Below are 13,267 nucleotides of genomic sequence, written 5' to 3'. Positions count from 1 at the left end.
CACCCCCTCACCGGAGTTCGACGGAGGACGAGTCAAGGACGACGTCGACGAGCTTCTCCACCACCACGACCATCTCTTCCTCGCCGGAGACCCAAGAGAAGGCCATCCCCAAGCTCTCCTTCATCTTCCCCAAGCTCTCAAGGAGAAACTCGAATCGATCTACACCAACGTCGCTCTACTCCAACAAGTGGCTCCATGCTCGTGACCTACTCATCGCCGGTGAGCTCCCCTCGCCGTTTCACTTCCTCCTGTGCCCTCGTTCAAGCTCTCTAGCCCATCCATGGCCTTTCAACACTTTTTACCATTGATGACCTAGAGCTTCGTAGACCCCATGCATGTCAAATCTACTAGCCAAAACAAGTCCTCCATGTCCTTAGGAACTCATAGGAACAAACCGCACTCGAAACCGTTGCCGGAGCCTCCGCCGGCGACCTCGCCGGTGAGCCTCGGCCGACAAGCGAACGGTCCGCGACCTATGGTCGGACAGTCCGCGAGTCGTGGCCTCAAGACCGAGCCTCTGCACAAAAAACATGTCTCCAGAATTTTCTACGGCGGACAATCCGCCATCCACCCCTGGATGGTCCGCCGTTCACTTCCAAATCTTACACAGAACCGATGCATTTCTGGAACTCATCTCGAGTTTGTATGGCGGACGGTCCGCCCCTCCGGACCGGACTGTCTGCGGGTACTGTAGCAGCACAATAGCAGACTTGTTTGTTCAAGTGCATAAGCATGCATCATCTTGCATAATTTGTATAAAATTGAATATAGCTCCGATTGATGTGAAACAAATTTTGTTGGTTTTGTCTTGATCTTCTCTACCTGTTAAAAATATGTTTACACCCAAAGTAATTATATTATTTTCTCAGTTTATTTAATATATATTTATCATATAAATTGCATAATTAATTCTATGCTAGTCCAAAAATTTTAAAACCAATTTTGCTAGCTTCCTTATGATGTGTACTATCCATTAGACATGTTGTTTTGCATGAATTGCTTATAGATTGGTACAGTTTAATCTATGTTTGCTTAACACTAGTTAAATATTATGATGCACAATAAATACATATGTACCTCTAAAATTGTAAATCCAGTTTTGTTTACTTTACTCAACCTTTATCTACTGTCTAAAATTAATAACACCTATGAAATAGTTATATACTCTTGTAGTTTCTAATTTATTAATGAAGAGCTTGTTCCCTAGTTGAATGCATGGTTAATTAGTTTATGATGCTCTTTCTAAAATCATAGACCACTCTTGTTAATTACCTATGGCCATGATATGTTGTTGTAAATACTAGCTTTCATTAGATATTTGTAGGAGGATACAAATTTGAATATGTTGTTCTAGGATTAATCTACTTGCAAAATGCATAGTGAATCACTTGTGCTCATGTGAGCTATCAACCGTTCTCCGATAACTAAAAATAAATATGATATGCTTTTATGGTTAGTAACCTCCATGAAATAACTTATAGTAATGATGTCACCTTAATTAAATAGAACATGATTTGTTAGCTTCCCTTCTTTATAATGATGATCTTGTCTTAACTAAAATGTGATGTTGCTAGAGTTACCCATTAATTCTTGAATTGTCTAAATTTAGCTATAACAATATTCCTAACTTGTATGAGCATACTCTAGTCTCTTGCACTCCATGTTGATAGCAATCATTAACTACTCCTATGGTTGATGCTTGACGTTGAAATGAGTTACTTATTGTTAATTTATATGATGACTAGTAATACCATAACTAGTTTTATAGTATCGTCATGTTACAACTTGTCTTGTAAAGTGTGTGTGCAAATGTGTGAGTAATTATTTTGTATCTCCACCCTATGTAATGTTTGTGTGGCCTTATTTACCTCTTTGAATTGATTCCTTTATGACCTTGAATCATGTTAGCTTTTACCTCTCATAAATCATTGCATCTCATAAGCATATGCATTCATGACATCTTTTCTAATTCATCATAAGCATATGCATTGGCATTCTTTCTAATTCATGCATTTTCTACTTTCTTAGAGGATGACGTTCCGGAGTGTCGCGGTTGCAGAGTACCAAGGTAGGCACCTATGTATCTCAAACCTTACTTTTGAATCCTTAATTTGCTATTATAAAGTATTGCTTGTGCATGGGCTTAACCCTATCTAGTCATGTGATTTGTGTAGAACCCGCTCGGCATGTTTCCCTTATAGCTCTAGAACAACTTATACTAGGTAAAGTATGTATGCTTAGACTTCTCGAATTAATTTGATTAGCCATGCTTAGCTTACGGTAGAAGTCGAGAGATGGCAAGGTCACCATCACTCGCGAGCTATAGGGTGTTTGCTTAAATATACTTGAGTAGATGAGAAAGATTAAAACATGAGCAAGATATAAATGATGGATCGAGACTTGAGCAAGTGTGGTAGGCCATGTTGGAAGTGGAATCCAAATGGTTTAGACTTGCTTGAGTTGATTAAGGACCGATGCGTCATCGCTTTGATACTTGAGCACTTTTCCGTACAAGCCACATGCTTTATAATGGGATGGTAAGCTAAGTACCATACGCGCACCCTTCACTGAACGGATTTGGCGCGGTTTGTGATGGGGTGTAGTCGGCGGTTCCGTTGCACCTGTCCATCCCGGCCGTTCGTCTCAGCGTTGGGGATGGGTATGCGAACGGTTGACACGTGAATCATTGCTTACGGATCGATGGGTCGTATGGCCTATGGTCTCGTATCGTGTGGGAAAAGTTGTACACCCCTACAGGGTTTATAATCTATTGCAATAGCCGCGCTCTCGGACATTGAGCACGCTCTTGTACTTTGACTTTAACGTAGAGTTTCGTGAAGGGCTTATGGAAGATTGAGCTCATAATTACATGATCACTTTACTTATACAATTGTATTGGTGCTTGATATAGAAATATTAGATGCCATGTCTTTTGCTTATTCACTTGACAACTATGCTCGCATTTTTATATACCAATGTTAAAACTTGACTAGCTTCTTGCATCCACCAAATGTATAGTATTGTGGATAAGTCCTGCAAGTACGAAATGTACTTACGGTGTTGCCGTTAACTTGTTTTGCAGGTTCTCTCCTAAGAAGTGACCGCCACGTTCATCCCGCCGGAGCCGGCAAAGTGGATGGACGGTGGAACTCGCTCAAAGTTTATGCAAGTGGTGTCTTGGGCAAGGACATCATTATTGCTACTTAATACTCTCTAAATATCCGCTGCGTTTAGACTCTGAATCATAAGAAAAACATGGTAGGTTATCCACTTAGACCTAGAATACATCTTAGTTTGTAAGGAACCTTTAGATGCTGAAAATTCTTGTGTTTAATTGCTTATGCTATAGTTAACTTCATGCATTTTTGTAAGATGATTAAGACTTGTAATCAAAAGTTTAAAATTTTGCTCTCATATGTATCCTTGTGATGGTTGCTATGATGTGAATAAACGGTATGCGGGTTGATCCTGGGCGTTGCTCAAGGCACATACTAGGGACTACCGGGATTATCTCGTTTAAGCTGGGATTGATCAATGGACGATAATCTAGTTTAATCGAGATAATTTGAGCGGTTCCTCACAGGATGCCCCTCGCAGCTACTGAACACTGCTAGTATACATGCAAAACTCGCTGGCAGATATTTTTTTTTACATTTTTCATTCAATGGATAATTTGTAGTTTTCTACCGGTTTATCACACGTGACAGGGCCGATATTCCGTTCGTCTTCAGTAGTAGTGGCGCCTGCAAGGGGCATGCTAAGCATGCAGCTGACCACTGACGAGCATGCATCATCCATTCACCCGGCCGGCTAAGATCCAGCTGGTGTAGTGGTGTCGACGGGTGGAGACGAGGTCGTCGTCGTCCACCGCGGCCTGGCTCCAGCGTATTAACCATGCGCCCCAGCAGCGGGCGTGCACCGACGCCGGCACCCGTGCACCGGTGCACGACGGCGGGACCTCATCACCATTCACCACCGTACCTCGCCTCGCGTGCGTCGCCAAGGCACGGGACCGGAGGGACAGGGCTTGACGACGCGGCTGGCAGTGACGACCACGCGCTGCAGTCTACACGCGGCGTGTGCGTGCGTGCGTCCAGCGACGACCGACCGGCGGCCGGCCGGTCCTCCAGCTCGTACAATGCATGTCGATCCCTGATGTTGAGGTACCCGGCCCGGCGGCCCTCAGCGTGTGTATACAGTAGACACCCCTCCAAAGACCAAGGAGCTGAGGGTCCCGTCATCACAGGCCCCCGCTCTCGCAGAGCCGTCGCCCGGCCCCTCTCGTGACGATCACGGTCACCGGCCGGCTCACCGCACGGCCTCTCACGGGAAGGACGACACACAGATGGCGACGACGAGGCGTAGGCGTAGCCTGGCCAGTGGCGGTACCACTCCACCACCACCACCGTCTGCCTACTACCGCGCCGCCACTCCTCCTCCCCCTGCCGCCGCGGTCGCACTGATTATGATTCTCCTCGCCGCCGCCGGCGGTGGCGCGCTCCATGTCGGCGCGGCGCCGGCGTCGCCCGCCGCATCGTCGTCGCACGCCGCTGTTGCCGGCGAGGCGGCGGCGACGACGGTGCCGGTCCGCGTCGGGGTGATACTGGACCTGGCGACCGCGCTGGGGAAGAAGAGCCTGCTCAGCCTGGAGATGGCGCTGGAGGACTTTTACGCCGCGCACCCCAACTTCACCACCCGGGTGGAGCTCCACGTCAGGGACTCGGACCGCGACGTCGTCACCGCCGCCTCCGCAGGTATCCGTCATCGTTCATCTCTGCATGCACATGGAGCTTACCCAGTTACCCTTGTCGCAGCCTAGATCTACCAGATTTTGGACAACTACTTTCTCACAGAACATATACTATACAGTATCATTTTGTGGCTACAGAATTAACCAACGCATAGAGTGAAAACATTATAATAAAGTATAATTCCAATTGTTAGTCAATCAAAATATAAAATATATTTAAAAAGTGTGTCTTGCATTTCTCACTATTTAATGAAATATTCGGAACTATCAATGATGACCTCTGTCTAGTGGCGACAAAACTCGCTTGACGAGACGTAGTGCATGCCGTCGCTGGCGTGTGGGCAGGGTTTCAAAAACCGGTGCTACTGTTCGAAATCGGAACAGTAGCAAAAAAAAATGACTTTTGTATTTGGGATTTAGAAACATAAAATATAAAAAACCGGACCCGGTTTACCATCCCGGACCGGACCGGAAACGGAAAAAAATCCGGAAACCGGCGGTTCCCGTCCGGTTTTTGAAACCCTGCGTGTGGGCTGGGACCTCGGCCCTGTTTGGTTGCGTCTACCATGACTAGCACAACGAGATAATCTTGCATGTATGGAGTACTAATTATTAAACAAAATTTATTTGCAAAAAATTTTCACGGATGGGTGTAACTTTTCGCGATAAATCTAATGACGGTAATTAATCCATGATTGACTACAGTAATGCTACAGTAACCGACCTCTAATCGTGCAGTCAAAGGCCTCATTAGGTTCGTCTCACGAAGTAGTACATGATTCTGAAAGTGATTTTATAATTAGATTTCATTAATACTCATAATTAATGGTCAAAGTAGCACTATTCATTAGCACAAACTAAACTAAACAGGGCCCTAGCTATTCATCATTGACTCAATTATGGAAGATATTAGGGTGTTTTGATTCTAGTGCTAATGCCCTAAAGTTTGGCACTGTTCTATCCAAATGGGAGTGCTAATGTAACAAACACTTAAAAACTCTAGTAATGTTATAATTGCTAATAGGTGCTAAAGTTTAGCACTCAACTTTAGTACATTTAAAGATGCACTATGTGTAAATGATTCATGTCTATATATGTTAAGGTGACGTATTCAGCAATCTCACATTGTAAAGTTTTTTTTAAGGGAAACACCGTAAAGTTCTGGTAGTGAATATATATGTATGAACACAATTCAGTTGGTAAGATTTTCTTTTTTGAAGAAACCGGAGAGATAATCCCCTACTGGTTATATTAAAATAAGAAAAAAAAGTTACAGATGTAACTGCAAAGTTAAGAAACAAAAGAGGAAATGAAAAAAAATCTGAAAGATTACACAAAGGCTTCTAGCCATGAAGTCATATTGGGTTTATATCTAACTTTTGATCTTTGAATAACTAGAGCAAATTCTTTGATGATGTTTCGGAGGAAGTCATCGTGTGAAGGTTGGATGCCTTTAAAAATTAAATCATGGGAACATATCAGATGCAAATCAATTTCTCCGTGCAAACCATGCAAACTTCAATCTGGGTCATTAGATCAACATCCAAGGGGAGGAGCGCAGAGGTGGGAGGGGGAATTTGCAAAACTGTGATTACCCAATCCAAGGGCAGATGGTTAATTGTAAAATTACCCAATCCCCTCATGTCCTTTGGATGTTGATCCAACGGTCCAGATTGAAGTTTGCACAGTTTGTATGGAGAGGTTGGTTTGCACATGATATATTCTTTTAAATCATTCCTCTGTATCCAGTGGCGGATCTAGCGGTGGGGCGGCCGGGGCTAGAGCCCCCCTACCGCCGGAGAACCCCTGAAGCCCCCCTTAGCGCCCCCTAAAATTTTCTGCCATGGGACTGAGCGGCTGAGCCTCGACGCGTCTGGAGGTTGAAGACGAAGGCCGTGTTCAGTTACAAAATTCCAAATTCCAAATTTTTTTTCCGGCATCTGCATCGAGACTTAAATCTAGACGAAATAAAAAATGCATTGTGACTGCTGTCTGTAAATGGCGAGACGAATCTAATGAACCTAATTAGGCTGTAATTAGATGCTAAATTGCTACAGTAATGCTACAGTAAATAATCTCTAATGACAGATTAATTAGGCTCATTAGATTCGTCTCGCGATTTACAGACGAGTTCTGTAATTATTTTTATGATTAATCTATGTTTAGTACTTCAAATATAAAAAGATGCCTTTTCAAAATTTTTACAGCCTGCAACCAAACACGGCCGAAGTCCGTCCGGCGGCCGGCGCCACTGGGCTGGTCGCCTGGCCACTTGAGCCCAACTTTCTTTCCCGGCCCAAACAACAGCCGAGCGGGCCGACCGAGCTGGCCTCCTACCCCCATCCTCCTCTCGGTCTCTGGCTCTCTGTCTCTCTCGTCTCTCCGCCTCTCTCTCGCCCTATCCTCCCGCTCCCGGCGGCCGGCCGCCTCTCGCCCTCTCCTCCCACGTCCCTCTCCCGGCGGCCAGCGGCTGCTCGGCCGAAGAATCGCCTCGGGGCTCGGCTGCTCGGTGGCCGCTCGGCCCCAGCGGGGCAGGGGGTGGCCGCAGTACTGGGCGGCCGGACGGGCCCCGGCCCGCGGGCGCGGCCGCGCGGGGGGCAGCGCCGTGCCGCCGCAGGAGCGTGGGGCAGGCAGCAGGCCTGCAGGGAGCAGCCGGCAGTGTGGCACGGCAGGCCGAGCGCGGGTTCAAAGGTGCACTTTAATGATTACCAAGTCATGCTACTTTGAGAGTTAAAATCGAAAGCTCCGTCACGGAGAATTCATTCCCGGCAAGTGCAAGCATTTGCATATCCTAGCATTGATCTATTGACATGTATCCCTACTTCTATGTGTTTCCAGTCTTCCACGTCTAGATGTCCTCTGTTATTTCTAGTGATAACTGAAATGTTGTGGGCCTTATAGATGAAAGTTTAACACTTTGCATTTGCTGCTTGCGTCAGATACCTTAGTATGTCTCTGACAAATAGGGTATATTTTTTTCAGCAATGCCCAACCCAAATTCCAGTTCATTGTCATGAATCGCCGGAATACTGGTATTTTAGCATGTAATTTTCTTGAGCTTGTTTGATCTGGTATGATAGATTATTATTCTACCCTTTGCAAGACTTACACATGAGAATAATTCAATCATGTGACATGAATGGTGATCGGTATGAACCTGCCGGTTCAAAACTTCAAGTAGCATATTGGGGAACTGTTTTTTTCTGGGGAACTGTTTTTTCTGTGAACAATCGTGATCTTTGCTAACTGCTCTTTGCTCCTGCCATTAGGAAGTAGTTGGAATTTTAGATAATTCCATCTTATAAACTTCAATGTTGGTCTTATATGGGATACCATGAACTTGGACATGCTCTTATACTTCAGCCCCCCCCTATGTATTTTTTCTGGATCCGCCACTGTCTGTATCCAAATGCACCAACTCATAGCAATAATAATATTAATATCCATGAAGAAGGGGACTCCCAACTGGATCTTTAAAGTTTCAAGTGTGACAAAAGGCTCATCAAAACCAACGGCAATACCAATTTTGGACCAGCAAGCTTGTGCAAAATTGCAGTGGATAAACAAGTGTGCCAGAGATTCCTCCACAACTATGTTGCAGCAAGCACAATCATACGAGGGGAGGGCCATGTTCCTTCTCTTAAGTAATTCTCTTGTAGATAGTCTATCCTGAAGAAGAAGCCAAAACAAAACCCTATGCTTATTTTGGCAAGCTGATTTCCAAAGCCATGTAAAAGTCACAGGAACCATTCTATGTCCTGTGGTAAGATTTTTTAGTGCAACCTGCCCAATCATATTTAAATATTTGATTCTGCATGTGATGACGCGTCATTTGCGTCTGTACCAACTTTTGAAAATGAAAAAACTGAAAAATCTAAATTTAAATACCAGACCGAAGTTATACCTTTCTCGCTAGAAACAAACTATATATATATAGCTTACAAAGAGATAGTTTGTAGCCGAGTCATTTTTTGATGTCTTTACTTGTGTAAAAAAGAAATCTTTGATGCCTTTCGAGCACAAACATGAGAACAGGAAACTACAGGGCTGAAACTGAAGAAATGAAGTATCAATATTTACATTAGTAAAAGTCCAGGGTGTTAGCGTAAAAATGTAGCGAGGTGACCTGTGAGCAAGTGGCCGCCGGCAGTTCTCTTCTGAATCACACAGAGCCCACCTCCACCTCCACCGAGGAATTTGCCTTCAATATTTGATCTCGAATCCGCAAGCCTCGCTGCTTATAACCTTCAATTTGCGCCGCCGAATGACTGCCCCATCCAGCTCCAAGTAAGATTCTATGGCTTACTTCCGAGACAGGTTGCAGATAGCCGTAGATCCAAATGATTAGTTTCTGAAAAAATCAGTAGTGATTCCATTAGATAATGCCGTGTCGTATTCTTCCAAGGAATTGGATTGGATGGCTAGTTTCCTGGCTACACTAAGAAGTATACATCGGTTGATCACAGCCTGGGAAGACTCGACTCCCATCTCCAAAGGAGGAAGGGGAAAGTAGAAGAACAGAAGAACATAGAGGGTTCTGCTACTGGGGTCTGGGGGTCATGAATAATATGGAACTAGTTAGTTAGTGGTGCCTTGAGTTACTGCAAAACTAGAAAGAATTATCTTTTGTTAGGATTGACATGCTTCTTGTATTGCTTCAGTGATGCAACAATTTTTACTCTGTATCATAAACTGTTAGATGTTAGGCATGAAATGGTTTAAGTAGAACAAAAACTTCCTGAGAACACCTCTTGCTGCTGATTTGTATATATTTTTCAGAATACTTGACAAATGACATCATCAGAATTTTACCATGTATTTAGTTCCCAGTTTGCTAGTTTTCGGCACTCTAGTCTCAATGTGCCATATTGATGAAAGATTTATCGAATTAAGTTTTTTTTCTTTTTTCTTGCAGCTGTGGATCTCATCTGTATTGAAAACATCAGCGTTGTCATCGGTACTCAGAACATTTTACAAGCTGAATTCATAACTTATCTAGCAAACAAGACTAAGGTTCCTGTTATCAGTTTCTCAGCAACAAGGGACACTCAGTAGTCAGTATCATGTCCCATACTTTGTTCGTGCTTGTGTCAAGGACTCCTTCCAAGCAGCTTCAATTGCTGCCTTTGTTAAAGCATATGGCTGGAAAAATGTTGTCATTGTCTATGAGGACAATGATTATGGTGTGGGCATCCTCCCTTCCATTACTGATGCCCTTCAAAGTGTTGAGACACATGTCATTTACCGTTCTGCCATTCCTGCTTCTTCACCAAACAGTATCATTGATTTGGGACTATATAAGCTCATGACCATGCAGACACGTGTCTTCATTGTCCATATGTTGCCAGCTCGTGCTTCCCGTTTCTTTGCTCGAGCTTCAGCAGCTGGCATGATGACTGAAGGGTATGTCTGGATTGTTACAGATAATGTTGGCATCAGCCTTGATGTACTTCCCCAACATACCATTGAAACCATGCAAGGTGTTGTCGGTTTCCGGCCATATGTAGCAAAGTCTGCGAGGAACATAGACTTCGTGGGTCGATTTATTGCACGAATTGGAGCCAAATACCATCAACACCCTAATATAAGGATTGCAAAACCTACCATCTACCAATTCTGGGCGTATGATGTGGCATGGGCAGTTGCAATTGCAACTGAGAAGGTAAAGAGATTCAGATTTTCAAATAAATGCTTTCAGATGCCAGAAGGTATGAACAGGAGCTTAATAGATACTCTCCTACCATCTCCTGTTGGGCCAGAAGTCCTCGGTGCCATTTTGGAAACAGACTTTGATGGATTGGCTGGGAGATTCACACTTGTGGATAGACATATGCAAGTTCCTGTTTATGAGATTGTCAATGTGATTGGAGATCAAGCAAAGGGCATTGGGTTTTGGAGCCCAGCTTCTGGACTGTCGAGGATTCTAAACTCAAGCACAAGCCATGGACAAACTAATTTTAGCATAGACGCAGGTGAAATCCAGTGGCCAGGAGGTTCAAAAATGGTTCCCAAAGGTTGGGACTTACCAGTGAATGGAAAAATACTCCGGATTGGTGTCCCTATAAGACATGCCTTTAACATTTTTATGAGTGTTGATACTATTAAAAAAGGGCGTACCTAGTGCCGTAGGCTTCCCGCACTGTGCGGGGTCCTGGCACCAATACAGTAAGTGTCAGTGGCTACAGCATTGATGTCTTTGAGGCTGCTGTGAAGAAACTCCCATATGCTCTTCGCTATAATTACATTCCATTTGATTGTGCAAATTCTTATGACAAGCTGGTAACCAGTGTGTACCTCAAGGTCAGTCCTTTCGATAGTATCTAACCTTTCGCCTTTCTAGTTGTTACTGGTTACGAAATAACTGTTCATTCCATATTTACTTGCTTCATTTTGTATGCTTTCCTTGGTGTGCGACAGGAGTTTGATGCAGCAGTGGGTGACATGACAATTATCGCTAACCGAGCTACAGATGTGGACTTCACAATGCCATACACGGAGTCTGGCGTGTCAATGCTTGTACTAGCCAAGAACAATGATAAACTGTCCATGTGGATCTTCTTAGAGCCACTAACAAATGATCTCTGGATTGCTACTACAATATTTATCTTTTTCACCGGCCTAGTTGTATGGATGAGTGAATATCCTACAAATGAAGAATTCCAAGGGTCAAGATTAAAACAGTTCAGCACCGCTTTCTACTTTATATTCTCCACATTGACCTTCTCTCATGGTATGTGGTCACGGTCATCCTTCTTCTGCATAGCACTCATTAATCAAAAGTACAAAACTGCATGCATCTATATGACTATATAGTATATAGTACTCCAAACTATTTACTTTCTAAGTGTATGGTTTGTTACTTCAGTAACACTATCTCATTTATTTATGCTTTGGATAGATCAAATTATCAGGCGCCTTCCGTCGAAAGTTCTTGTGGTTATTTGGTGCTTTGTGGTGTTAACTCTAGTTCAGAGTTATACGGCAAGCTTGTCGTCATTGCTAACTGCGAAGAGGTTCCAACCTTCAGTGACTGGTCCGAGTCAACTCTTGCGCAATGGTGATTATGTCGGATACCAGAATGGATCATTTGTGCTTGCGAAGCTTAAGCAGCTCAAGTTCGATGAGCGCAAGATAAAGGTGTTCAGCACGCCAGAGGAATATGCAAAGGCATTGAGGGCAGGATCAAACAATGGAGGGGTATCAGCTATCTTTGATGAGATCCCCTATCTAAATACTTTTCTCGTGCAATATGGATCAGAGTTCCAGATAGTTGGTCACATCGATAGTGCTGCTGGATTTGGTTTTGTAAGCTCCTTGTACCTACCCTTCTGTTCGCCATACAATCTCCATGCTCGCGTGACCGTTTATATCATTCTGTACATGTCTGCAGGTTTTCCCTAGAGGCTCTCCATTGGTACCTGACCTTTCAAGGGCCATCTTGGACTTGAGAGAGGGGCACGAAGGGTTTGCAATACAACAGAAATGGTTCGGGGATGCAACTCCTTCACTCGATTATGGTGGTCGTGGCACTGATTACGCGCGTCTCAGCTTAAAAAGTTTTGCAGGCCTCTTCATCATCAATAGCTTTGTGCTAGTAATTGTTCTGGCCATAGCTTTGTTTAGGCTTGTTTGGGCCTACCAGAGGCGTTCCCATGTTAATGGAGAAACTGTTGGTGACACGGAACCACAACCATTGCAGGATGACATGGCCACGAACTCTGTGCCTGCTGAGTCACTCCAGGCTGAGACTATTGGTGACATCGGTCATCAACAACTGCGCTTGGCCATCGCCTCTGTGCCTGTTGAATCACTCGAGGTTGAGACGACGACCAGCTAGAGCATTAGCGGTTATCGTCAGGTTGCTTTCTGTAGGTTCTATATGTCCTCCAGTTCAATATAAGATAGAACAATGTCGTCGCTCCAGTATGCACATGCTACCCTAGTGATGCTGCTTATGTGGTCTGGTTAATTAGCTAGTGGTTCTTCGTTCTAGTACTGTAAGGAGTAAGAGAGCAATAGTAGCCGTTGGTTTATGTTCCTTCAGTTAATTGTCATCTCTGATGAAACTCCATCTTGTCTTTCTTTTAATTATTCTTGTTGAATTGTTAACCGTTGTTTGGTTGATGTTATCATTGGACAGTTTGATTTATGGTCATTGAGGAACAACATGAACAGCTGCAATATATTAGTGCTGTACAAAACTATGATTCTTCCTTTTTTATATTAAGAAACAATTTTGTCATCTTGCCACTCTAACCTCAATTTTGCTACTCCTGCCACATTAGCTTTCCAGATGCTTGGGAGTCAAACTTCACAGTGATCACACAAGTACAAAAACCATCAGCCGTGCTCAATCAGTAGTATGGCAGATTTGCTTTTGTAGTTGTAAGCTCCTTGCACCTTTGCTTTTGCTTTGTCCTGATATCCTGTGTCCTGACATCAAGGCAGTCCGGGCACTTATTCTGTGATTCAGCACTCCTATAGTGCTTCAAAGGACTCTTCATCACCAGTGGTACT

General features: G+C 44.0%; 1 pseudogene across 1 annotated transcript; it reads left to right on the top strand.

Moving 5' to 3' along the window:
* Positions 1-7,299: 7,299 nt before the first annotated feature.
* LOC120702875 lies at positions 7,300-12,992 on the top strand (annotated as a pseudogene). Its single transcript, XR_005686567.1, has 6 exons — positions 7,300-8,513; positions 9,666-10,852; positions 10,900-11,050; positions 11,168-11,480; positions 11,649-12,055; positions 12,141-12,992. The product of XR_005686567.1 is annotated as a glutamate receptor 2.8-like (transcript).
* The last annotated feature ends 275 nt before the right edge of the window (positions 12,993-13,267 follow it).

Source organism: Panicum virgatum, chromosome 4K (genome assembly GCF_016808335.1).
Source record: "Panicum virgatum strain AP13 chromosome 4K, P.virgatum_v5, whole genome shotgun sequence".
NCBI classification, from domain to species: Eukaryota; Viridiplantae; Streptophyta; class Magnoliopsida; order Poales; family Poaceae; genus Panicum; species Panicum virgatum.
This window is presented reverse-complemented; position numbering and strand designations above follow the sequence as displayed.